Here is a 12,041-nt window from a genome sequence, read left to right as displayed (position 1 = left end):
GAAATTCATGGCATGGTGAATGTTAGAAATGGACAATCCTTGTGAAAGTAAAGGTATTTAAGATATGTGGATTGGCTAAAATATGAGAGGTATTTCTTATGTTTTCACAAAGAAGGCATAAGAACCAGCAGAGGCTGTAGCCTTTATCTTTAGGAATGTGCCTGAAGCTAATCATTGGTTTACAGCAGACCTTAAATTTTAGGGAGCTCCAGACCAGCTGGAGGACGTGTTAAAACAGATTGCTGGTCCCCAGAATTTCTGACTCAGTAGGTCTTGGGTGGGGCCAAGTTCCCAGGTAGAGGTGATCCCGCTGATCTAAGAGCCCACATTTTGGGAATTTTTGGTTTAGGCTTTCCAGTTGTCTGATGCTAATCATAAGGTTAACAGAAGCTTGAATCTGCAGTATCGTTTCTGCCTCTAGAAAATCTTTCATGCATGTTGATGGAGCATCTGAAAGGACACAGAACTTTAATGAGTTTACAGAACAGATTATATGACTGCAAATAAATGTGTTTAATAAATACCTGTATGTGTAGCAGAGGTTGTTTTCATTATAACTTAGTAATAAGGTTGTGTGGGAGTAATCATTACCTATATCAAACATTTTCAATGACTACTGCTATCTTTCAAATACAATCTTAAAGAGTGTGCACGATCAAAATGAATTAGGTCAATTTAAAACAACTGCCCATCACAGTTTCTGAAAACAATAGTTTATACTTGCTGTCTATACTTATTTGCCCCCAGCTCAACTCAATCCCATGCATTTTGACTTTTGATTGTATTATGTTTTGCAAATACTTATAACACTCCTAACAGTTAACTATGAACTGCAAATTTCAGTTATTTTAATTTTCTCTTCAGCATTTTTCCTTGTTGATCATACTGCCTAAAAATTCATTCCTAGTGATTTCTCTCTTCATGTTTTTCTCTTACTTTTCTGGCCACTCCTTAACAGTTGTCTTTGTGGCATTCACTTTCTTTCTCACAATCTTAATTTTTTTTCAGAGTTTTTCTACTACGTTTGGCTTTGCTGGATATCGTTTCTTTTTGGGGGGGGGTAGGGGTGGATTCAGGAATCGAACCCGGGTCTCCCGCATGGAAGGCAAGCATTCTACCACCGAACCGCTTGTGCACCCTTCTCTGCATATCTTTTTGATGGTTAAGTTCATGTATCAGTTTGGCCAGGCTATGGTGTCCAGTTGTTTGGTACAGCAAGCACTGGCTTGATTGTTACTGTGAAAGCATTTTATGAACGTAAATCATCAGTAAGTTGATTGCATCTATGGATGATGAGATCTACACTCAACTGAGGAGTTTGCCTTCAATAATGAGAGAGGCCTCATTCAATCAGCTAAAGACTTTAAAAGGAGAAGTGATGATTTCAGCAGTCAGAAGAGAGAATTTTCATCTCTACTTCAGCAAGCCTGCTTCTTCTAGGGAGTTCATTGAAAACCTTCATTGGAGTGCTGAGCTTGCAGCCTTCCCTACAGAATCTGGACTTGTGCATCCTCACAGCCACGTGAGACAATTCTCATAAAAAACTCATAATATAACATTATATATATATATATATATCCTATCAATTCTTTTTCTCTCTAGAACCCTGACTAATACAGCTTTGGTACTGGGAGTGGATCTTCTTCTTCTTCTTTTTTTAAATATAATTTTATTGAGATATATTCACAGACCATATCATATAATCATCCAAATTGTACAATCAGTGGTTCACAGTATAATCATCTAGTTGTGCATTCATCATCACAATCGATTTTTAAACATTTTCATTACTCCAAAAACAATAAATATAAGAATCAAAATAAAAGTAAAAGCTAACACCCAAAACTTCCATACCCACTATCCCACCTATTATTTATTTATTTTTGTCTTTATTTTCTTATTCATCTGTCCATACACTGGATGAAGAGGGTGTTCTGCCATTTGTTTTCTCAAGCTTTCAAGTTCTTTATAGTCGCCCATTGTCTTCTTTATATTCTTCATCTCTTTTGCCGTATCTTCCCGCAACTCATTGATTTGATTTTTGAATTGACTGAACATTAATTAGTTTCAACTCCTGTTTCCCCTTAAAAGTATTAGTTTGTTCCTTTGACTGGGCCATATTTTTGTCCTCCCTAGTGTGACTCATAAATTTTCCAGGCGTCAAGACATCTGATTTCCTTGATCAGTTTATTTTGGAGGTCATTTTCATTCTTTTACCTAGGGTACTCTTGTTGATTAGCTTTGTTCTCTATATGTTCTTTGGCATTCACTTCCACTTACTCTAGAATTCTAATATGGCTTCTGTTTCACTGGAAAGAATTTTTCAGCTCTTGTTGGCTCTGTCCTTGGTCACCCCCCAAAAGTGAATGCCGACAGTGACCTGCCTCAGGAATGGGGGTTAGGCACTAGGCATCACTTCAAGGTCTCTGCTTGTGGGTAAAACAAGTCTGCTGGGACCTTGTGGTGCTCTGTTTTTTGCTGGCCCGCAGATCTGTGTTTGTATAAGGCCACTGTTTTAACCTTGGGTCATCTGTATTTCTCAGCCAACACAGGGGCACGTTCTGTATAGGGGGTGTCTAGACCAGTCCCAGTGGTTCTGATACATTCTCTGCAAAGTATCTGAAAAAACCCTTCAGTTCCCTTGCACTTCCTATTCTGTCCAGAAGGTGGCGATGCTTTACAACTTCGGGTTTCCTGTGCCCTCACTTTGCCAGACAAAATGTGGTTCAAAGTGGGGCAGCGTCCACCACTTCATTTGTGGTAGAACACTCCCAGCTGACTCAGTATTTGGCAGACCACCAGGCAGGGATAGGACCATCAGCTGTGTTTCCTTCAGGGATGGGGGAAGGGACTTTCCAACTCAGGGCTGGAAACACAGACTGTGTCCACATATTCCTCACTGGCCTGGGTCTTGAGATGCTCTCCCCTGTCCCCAGGGTCTCCAAACAGTGGGGTTTGTCTCGCTATTGTGAGAGAAATTTTGTTCTGTGTCCACAGTGGAAGGGATTGCAGCTGCTGTTTCTGTGTTCCCCCATGCTGTATGTGAGACCAGCTGAGGGGAGGAGAGGGAATTGTCTTCTCTGAGATGGAGTCTTCTACCTGATATTTATCTTTCTCTTGATGTGGCACCTGCAGGGACCTTCTCCAGTCTATATCTTCCTCCAGAGCTCTGAAAAATTCACAATTGTTCTTTTCTTTTTTTTTGAATCCCTGGGGAGAGGTTTTCAGCAGCTGTTTACATTGCCATGTTGATGATGTTATCCCCCAGGAGTGGATCTTGAGAAAAAGAATCTTAAGGTTGAGAGTTTTAAATTGGTTGGGGGGTGGTTTTCAAACTGATCAAACTGATTCTCTACCTTGATTAGATTCAAAGGCACTAGTTACTCTTTCTCCAATTAATCAAGACCACCATATGAGCTGGCAATAGAGATATGCAAAATATCACTACTGGATAGGGCTATTCAAATGCTTATAAGAGGCAAGGCTCTTTGTGAGAGTGTTTTTCACACCTTGAAGGAGTTTCATGGCATTAAAAGATATAATGATGTTCCTAAATATGCTGGATAGAGCTGTACAAGAAAGGTTGAGCTCAACGCTTTAAATTCTCAACTCAAGTGCTGCACAAAGGATGTGAAAGTTTCTATGTGTGCCCCAAAAGAAAATCTTATTTCATGAAGCCACATATTTGAGATTTCTGAAAACCAGACCCAGAGTCTCATTGTGTGAGTGGTTGAATTACAAAATAAATTCCCAACCTTGCAGGATGTCTGCTGTTAGTGTGAAGGCGTTGATTAGAAAGGAATGGGATCCTGAAAACTGGAATGGGGACATATGGGTTGATAAGAATGATGGTGGGGACACTGAAACCCTAGATTCTGTTGTGTCTTTGCCAGATAAACCTGTAATGATCTTTTGGGGAAATCAGCCAGACAATCTCCAATCTGCCCTAGGAATCAGCCACCCAACCTCCACCTGAAGAAATTAACCCTGCTGTGCCTGATAAACCCATAACTGCCTTCCCTGAAGAACCAGTCCCCACTCCTCTATCTGAAGAGATTAATCCTGTTTCACCCGATGAAACTGCAATGGAATGCCCTGAGGTAGTTGCCTTGAAAGGCACTTCTAATTCTTCTCCTGACCCACCAGCAACACCCCTCTTTTCTTCCAGACCTTTAGCTAGATTGAAGTTCAACAGGCCGCAAAAGGTGAGGTCCAAAGTGTGTCCTTAGAGGATGTGTGCTACACTCCAAAAGAACAGCATGATTTTTCCATTTATACAGACATATACAGGGAATATGTGTGGAAATGGATATTAAAGGTGTAGGATAATGGTGGACGAATTATAAAGATGGATTAAGCTAATTTATTGTTATAGGCCCATTGAACAGAGACTCTGGATTCAATGTTTTAGCTCAATGGGTTAAAAGGACTCGAACAGTGTATTTAGGTGGTTGGCTGAAGTATGGACTAAAAGGGACCAACATTACCTGAGGTCGAAATGCCAGAACCATGAAGATGAGGGAATACAGAGGCTTAGAGGGACTAGAATGTTAGTGTGGATTTGTCATGTAAGACCTGCTCAAGCACCCCAGGAGTGTTCAGAGGACACACCTTTCACCAGACTGTGAGGAATACATTTGTGAGACTAACCTCTTTATCCCTGAAGTGCCCTGTGGTCGCTGTTCTTGGTAGATCAGATATTATGGTGGAAACTGCTGTCACTGAACTTGGACCCAAATGCTGGGGTGGATGCAACATTGGGGCTCATTGGGGGGAATGTTTTCTCGGCTCCACCCTCACCATACATGGGGCAGCACCTGGGATCTCTGCCATCTCCGGGGCTCATGCTCAACACTTCAGAATGATGGGGTGGCAGCCAGGCTTGCCCCAATCCCTGGTTTATGGGCGCTACCCTTTCTGAGGCCTGAGGTGGCACAATGCTGCCTGAGCAATGAAGCGGAAGGCTCACCCTCTGCTGCTCAGGCGAACTCACCCTCTCCCCATACATGGGTGGGTTTGCTTCCCTGGCGTGAGATTTCCTGGGTCTGGACCTTAGATTCCATGATCCTGCCTCTGAAGCCACATTTCCTTTAATTTGTCTGTTTTCTGTCTCTTTTAGTCCAGACGTTCAGTGAGTCCATTCATACAGATCTTTATACTGATGCCATCTGGAACACCTCTGTCAGCTGGGGACGAACACGGTTGGCATCTGTTGGTCCTTGTTCTTGGTTTCGTTGCTTCCAGCCTCTGTTTCTTGTGGGAATTCCTCACTGGGCATCTGTGGGCCTTAACTTAGCTCTTCCGGGACACAACTCTGGGTTCTGGCTTGCTTCGCATCTCATGTGAAGGCACACGGCAATGTTTGCTGGGCCCTGCATCTCCAAACATCTGGGTCTCATGTTGGTTCTGTTACCGCTCAAGCGTCTGCTCTCCAGGCTTCTCTATGTGCATTTCCAAACACCTGTGTCTGTGCCTGCACTGGAGTTCTCTTCAAATGTTTCCCCTTTTAAAGGACTCGAGAAAACTAATTCTCGGTTCTAAATATTTTAAATTATGCACATCTTAAGCTAGGTGCTTTAAGCAACAAACCATTATTTCTAGAGATCGAGTTTCCAAACAGACTGCAATAAAATTTAGAGGCTCTTTTATCTTTTAATACTTCCATTTTAAAGGGTATGCTCATATAATAGTCACGAAGCTTCACTAGAGTGGTACAGTGATTCCTTATTACTACCTTGGTAGAAGCTTAGAAAAAGCACTCACCATCATAGAGGTACTTGTCAGAGGAAATCAACATAAAACATGTTCTGAGAAATGTATAAAAGGAACATTCTTCCTCCCCCGCTTTTTTCTTTCATTTTTTAAATTAGAGAAGTTCTAGGTTTACGGAAAAAGTATGCAAAAAATACAGAATTCCCATACATCACCTTATTAACATTGTATTAGTTTGATACATTCATAACAATTCATGAATGAATATTTGAAATTAATTGTACTATTAACTAAAGTCTATCATTTACAACAGAGTTCACTGTGTTGTGCAGTCCTATGGTGGTGTTTTAAAATTTTATTCTAGTAACATATACAACGATTTTTTTAAGACTCCAGCAAATGAAATGTGGTGTATCTAGGGAATCTCATCTACAGAATCAAGCTGTGCAAAGTTTCTTTATGGTTAGACACTAAAGAAGATGCAAACTAATGAAACTATAGACCATAGTTAACAGTAACATTGCAATATTCTTTCATAAATTGTAACAAAGGTACTATACCAATGCTAAGCATCAATAATGGGGGGGGGGGGGGTGGATAAGAGGTTTTTTTCCAGCAATGAGAATGTTCCCAAATTGATTTTGGTGGTAAACACATAACTCTGATTATACCAAGAGCCACTGATTATACACTTTGGATGGATTTTATGGTGTGTGAATAAAACTGTTAAAAAACCCAAACAATCCAATTAACCTTATAGCATTACCCTAAATCTTTTTTTTAAAAATTAGTCACTGGTTAGAGAGAACAGCTCAAAAAAATAACACTAATATTTCTTAGTGATTTTCAGGAATGAAATTATAAAAAATGCACTTGATTAATAAATTAGATAAATTTACACACAGTACATAATTTATATGAAATATATCGGAGTTTGTACAATACTCTAAGTTAAAAAAAATTTGTCATAAAAAGACAAAAGAATAAAAGTATAGTAACTTACATGTAGACAAATGCCCCCAAACCAAGGCTGTGGCCCAATGGCTACATGCATAATTCTGGGAATTCTCAGATCGAATGTTATTAGCATCTTGGTTTTGGGGATGAAAGTGCCAAGGCAAGCCTGGTTTGTAATTAGAAGGAAAAAGTCTCTCCTTAGTACCTGTTCTGGTCTGCTAGCTGCTGGAATGCAACACACCAGAGATGGATTGGCTTTTAATAAAAGGGGATTTATTTTGTTGGTTCTTCAGAGGAAACGCAGCTAACTTTCCACTGAGGTTCTTTCTTATGTGGAAGGCACAGGATGGTCTCTGCTGGTCTTCTCTCCAGGCCCCTGGGTTCCAACCACTTTCCCCGGGGTGACTTCTTTCTGCATCTCCAAAGGCCTGGGCTGAGCTGCAAGTGCTGAGATGAGGAATGCCGAGCTGCTAGGCTGTGCTACGTTGCACTCTCTCATTTTAGCACCAGCCAATTAAGTCAAACGTCACTCATTGCAGCAGACACGCCTCCTAGCCGACTGCAGATGTAATTAGCAACAGATGAGGTTCCCATACCATTGGCTTGTGTCCGCAGCAACAGAACTAGGTATGCTCACCTGGCCAAGTTGAGAACCGAATCTAACTAACACAGTACCTTTCTAAATTCTTTCTATTCTATAAGGCCCTACACAAGTTCTATCTCCTCTAGGAAGCCTTTCTCTACTTTTCTTCCCACCGCTGCTCTGCTCACTGATGCCTTCTTTCTTTACATTTCTGTATTTATAGCGCAAACTGAAACCTTTGAATCCAATATTATGATGGTCTTTTGATGTGTCAACTTGGCTAGGCTACAGTCTTCAGTTATTTATGCGCACAATTATCTAGGGGTTGCTGTGAGGGCATTTTGTAGATGTGATTAATGTCCATAATCAATTGGACATTGATCCAACAGGTTTAAGGAAGGAACAACTTTAAGGAAGATTATGCTAGGTAATCTGGGTGGGTCTAATCCAGACAAAAGGCTTTAAGAGCAGAGCTGAGGATTCCCCAATGAAGAAGAAATTCTGCCAGTGGACAGCAGCTTCAGCCTGTGCCCAAGAGTTCTAGCCTGTTTCTTCTAATCATCTGCTCTAGGATTTTGGAGTTTTCTAGCCAGCTACCACTATCATGTAAGCCAATTCCTTGCAATAAATCTCTGAATATATATCTTCTATTGGTTTGGCTTCTGTTCTAGTTTGCTAGCTGCCGGAATGTAACATACCAGAAACGGAATGGCTTTTAAATAGGGGAATCTAATGAGTTGCTAGTTTACAGGTCTGAGGCCGAGAAAATGTCCCAATTAAAACAAGTCTATAGAAATGTCCAATCAAAGGCATCCAGGGAAAGATACCTTGGTTCAAGAAGGCCTATGAAGTTCAGGGTTTCTCTCTCAAGTGAGAAGGCACATGGCAAACACAGTCAGGGGTTCTCTCTCTCAGCTGGAAGGGCACATGGCGAACACAGCGTCATCCATTAGCTTTCTCTCCTGGCTTCCGGTTTCATGAAGCATCCTGGGAGGTGTTTTCCTTCTTCATCTCCAAAGGTTGCTGGCTAGTAGACTCTGCTTCTTGTGGCTACATCATTCTGCCCTCTCAGAATCTCTCACTTTCTCCAAAATGTTTCCTCTTTTATAGGATTCCAGTAAACTAATAAAGACCCACCCAAATGGGTGGAGACATGCCTCAGCCTAATCCAGTTTAACAACCACTCTTGATTCAATCACATCTCCAGGGGGATAATCTAATTACAGTTTCAAATTTACAATACTGAATAGGGATTAGAAGAAACAGCTGCTTTTACAAAATGGGATTAGGATTAAAACATGGCTTTTCTAGGGTACACACATCATTTCAAACCAGCACAGCTTCTCTTGTTGAACCTTGACTGATACTCCCGATCATATAATACCTTTTATGTGCATGTATATATATGCCTTTTCTTCCCAGTTTGAGTATAAGGTACTCAAGGACATGAACATAAACAATATAATTATTATTTATTTAGCAATTATAAAAGCCAAACCATTTCTGGTATCGCATTCTGGCAGCTATAGCAAACCAAAATATTAAGTAACTTGCCTAAGTTTATATAGCTAAGGATTGGCAAAGATGGACCTCAAACCTAAACCTGTTTTACTCCAAGGCTTAAACTCTTAGTCTTCACTAGATAGATATGATTCTTACCACACGAAAAATAGAGAGGTAAAAAGAGATATACAGAGAAAAAGCTAAGTAAACTGAGATAGACCATGACTGCTAAAGAGAAGTAAACTCTTATTACAATCTGATAATTACCTGCCACCCCTAATTACTAACCAAGGATATCAGTTCGGAGGCAATGCTCTAAATGGGACAGCCACAGCAATCTTCTAGGAAAATTTCTGAATTATAATATTATGGTTATAGCAATAACAGGTGCTAGGGTACTTGTTCTAGGCTAAATGAAGTCAAGTCAAAGACTTGAGAACCTTCTCAATATTCAATAGATGTGTCAGAGCCCCATTTAATGAGATAAACCTAGGTTATTCAGTTCAATTCTACTTTATCCTTTTTAAATCTGTGATGCAGGTAGGGCAGAGATGCTTTTCTCCCCTGAAATATGAAGTTAACAGCAAGAATGAAATGAAATCACTTACTCAAAGTCATACATGCAGCATATCACAAGAAAGGGTGGGCGGACAAGAGAAAACACACAGGCATGAAACCCTTTGTGTGCCATAGGTGTCATTTCCTCAGGCAACATTAGAAAACTCATGTTCTGGAAGAAAGCCTATGGATGCCTTACCATCGGGAAAGTCTTCATTGATTATTCTGCTTTCAGCTGACATGAGAGAACCCACACTGGAGAGAAACCCTCTGAATGCCATCCATGTGGGAATGCCTTCAGTTATTGCTCTCCTCTCCGATGACATGAGAGAACTCAGACTAGAGGAAAATCCCTTGACTGTCATCCACGTGGGAAAGCTTTCACTTATTGTTCTGCCCTCAGGCAACACGTACAATGCCCAGTGGACAGAAGCCATAAGAATGTCATCTATATGGGCACACCTTAATTTTTCTAATCTTAGACAACACAAAGTTATTCAAACTTGAAAGGAAACCTATGAACGCCATCAGTTAGTGCTGTGACCACAGACGGAATGAGAGAACTCACACTACATGTTTGGAGTATGAAGAGATTTCAGCCAAAGTTTTAACCTTTAAACACACCGGAGAACTCACATACTGAACAAAACTGTTTGAAATCAACATGGTATTGGCTTTAGTCATCAGTACTACTGCAGGTAAAACAAGAAAACTGATACAGGAGAGAATCTATATGAATATCAGTAGCAAAGCCCTTGCAGTTGGCCTGATGATATACTATATGAGAGAACACACAGCATAAATCTTATAGAAGTGGAAAATCTTAAACTATGACTGTGTCAGCTAGCCAGAGAAATTCCATGTGAGGAATTCTATGCACTCAATATTGGGATGCCTTGATTTGCAATTTACTCTTTAAATAAGTAATTTTTTTTTCAAAAAAAAAATAAGGGCTGACGCTTTGACTCCAGTTATTTTTTTCCAGTACACTGATATGATACAATTCAGCTACTGGTAATCAGGAATTTCCTCATACTTGGAGAACTGTACCATTAAATCCAAGATTTAAAAATGTCCTCAGGGCCACAGTGGCTCAGCAGGCAGAGTCCTTGCCTGCCATGCCAGAGACCTGGGTTCGATTTCCGGTGCCTGCCCATGCAAGAAAAAAAAAGTACATAAAGTGATAAAGTAATAAGACATTTCCATAAGCCATACAAGAAACCAACCACATTTCCCAAATTTTGCACTCTCTGTAAATGCTTTTTGCCCAGGTATTTGCACCGTTGCTTTTTTCTCATCAGGTTCTAATTCAAAATGCCATCTTCTCAGGAAGGCCCTTCCCAACACTCTGGCTAAGGTAGCATGCACTAGCCATTTTCTTCTAAATATTGTTATTGCTTATATATTTAAACTTTTTATTGTGAAATACTTTCAAACTTACAGGAGAGTTACAAAAATAACACAAATCTCATACAAGAAACTCCAACATACCCCTATACTCCCACATACCCAGATCCACCACATTTAACATTTTTTCCTATCATTCTCTCTATCTATGTGTTGTCAATTTATCTATTTATCAATCTGTTTTCTGAACATTTGAGTATAGGTTGTAAATCTCAGCTCCTTGATGACTTACTACTGCCATGTACATGTTCTAGGAACAAAGATTCACTTACGTAACTACCTTAAGTACAGTTTTCAAGTTCAAGAAATTTAACATTAGTATATTTTACAGTCTATATTCCAATTTTTAAATATGTCCTAATCATGTCCCTTGAACGTTTTCTCCTCCCTTGCTAAATCCCATCAAAGATCATGTATTGCGTTTGATTGTCATTGTCTCATAAACTTTCAATCTCAACCACTCCGAAGTATACACTCAATTGGATTAAATATATTTACAACATTGCAGTACTCTCATCAACTTCTATTACTAAAACTTTTCATCTCCCCAAACAAAAACTCTGTATCTATGATGCATTAGCTTTTTTTTTTTAAGAAAGGGAATTTATTAAGTTGCAAATTTACAGTCCTAAGGTCATGAAAATATTCAAATTAAGGCAAGGCAATAAAAATGTCCAAACTAAGGGATCCAGGGAAGCTCAAGATGGATGTTTGAATTTTTTTTCTCAGCTGGCAAAGCACATGGTGATGTTTTCTAGCTTCCTCTTCATGCTTCAACTTCTTCCTTGGAGCATTTTCCTTCTTCATCTCCAAAAGCCTCTGGCTGTGTGGGCTCTTCTGGCTCTGAGCTTTTCCAAAGTGGTTTCTTCTTAAAGGGCTCTAGTAAGCAACCTTACCTTGAATAAATGGAGACACATCTCCATGGAAACCATCTAAATAAAAAGTACCACCCACGATTGGGTGGATCACATCTCCATGGGAACAATATAAAAGATCTCACCCAGCAATATGGAATTAGGATTACAGAAGTTGGCTTTTTTGGGTACATAACAGCTTCAAACTGGCATGGAACACCTGGCAGATTGTTGGCTGCCAGACAGCACCATTGGAACCTGGCTTGGGTCCCAACCCCCCTTTCCTCTGGTAACCTGGACCTCAAGTGTCTCCTTTCATCTTCTCTCTGTCCATATGACAACTATGAGAATCCAAAGCTGGATGTAGGGTTCTCCAGAAGGGCCCAGTAGAACATTCCAGAAATCTTATATTGTACTTCCTCCAAACTTCTGCATTTGTTTTATTTTGGTTCAGCATGTTGTATATA

General features: G+C 40.1%; 1 protein-coding gene across 3 annotated transcripts in view; it reads right to left on the bottom strand.

Moving 5' to 3' along the window:
- Positions 1-12,041, bottom strand: part of DIPK1A (divergent protein kinase domain 1A) — a 146,869-nt gene that overhangs the window by 23,033 nt on the left and 111,795 nt on the right. The window lies entirely within an intron of this gene.

The sequence above is a fragment of the Tamandua tetradactyla genome, chromosome 11 (genome assembly GCF_023851605.1).
Source record: "Tamandua tetradactyla isolate mTamTet1 chromosome 11, mTamTet1.pri, whole genome shotgun sequence".
Taxonomy (NCBI): domain Eukaryota; kingdom Metazoa; phylum Chordata; class Mammalia; order Pilosa; family Myrmecophagidae; genus Tamandua; species Tamandua tetradactyla.
The sequence above is the reverse complement of the archived record's forward strand: the minus strand, read 5'-3'. Positions and strand labels throughout refer to the sequence as shown.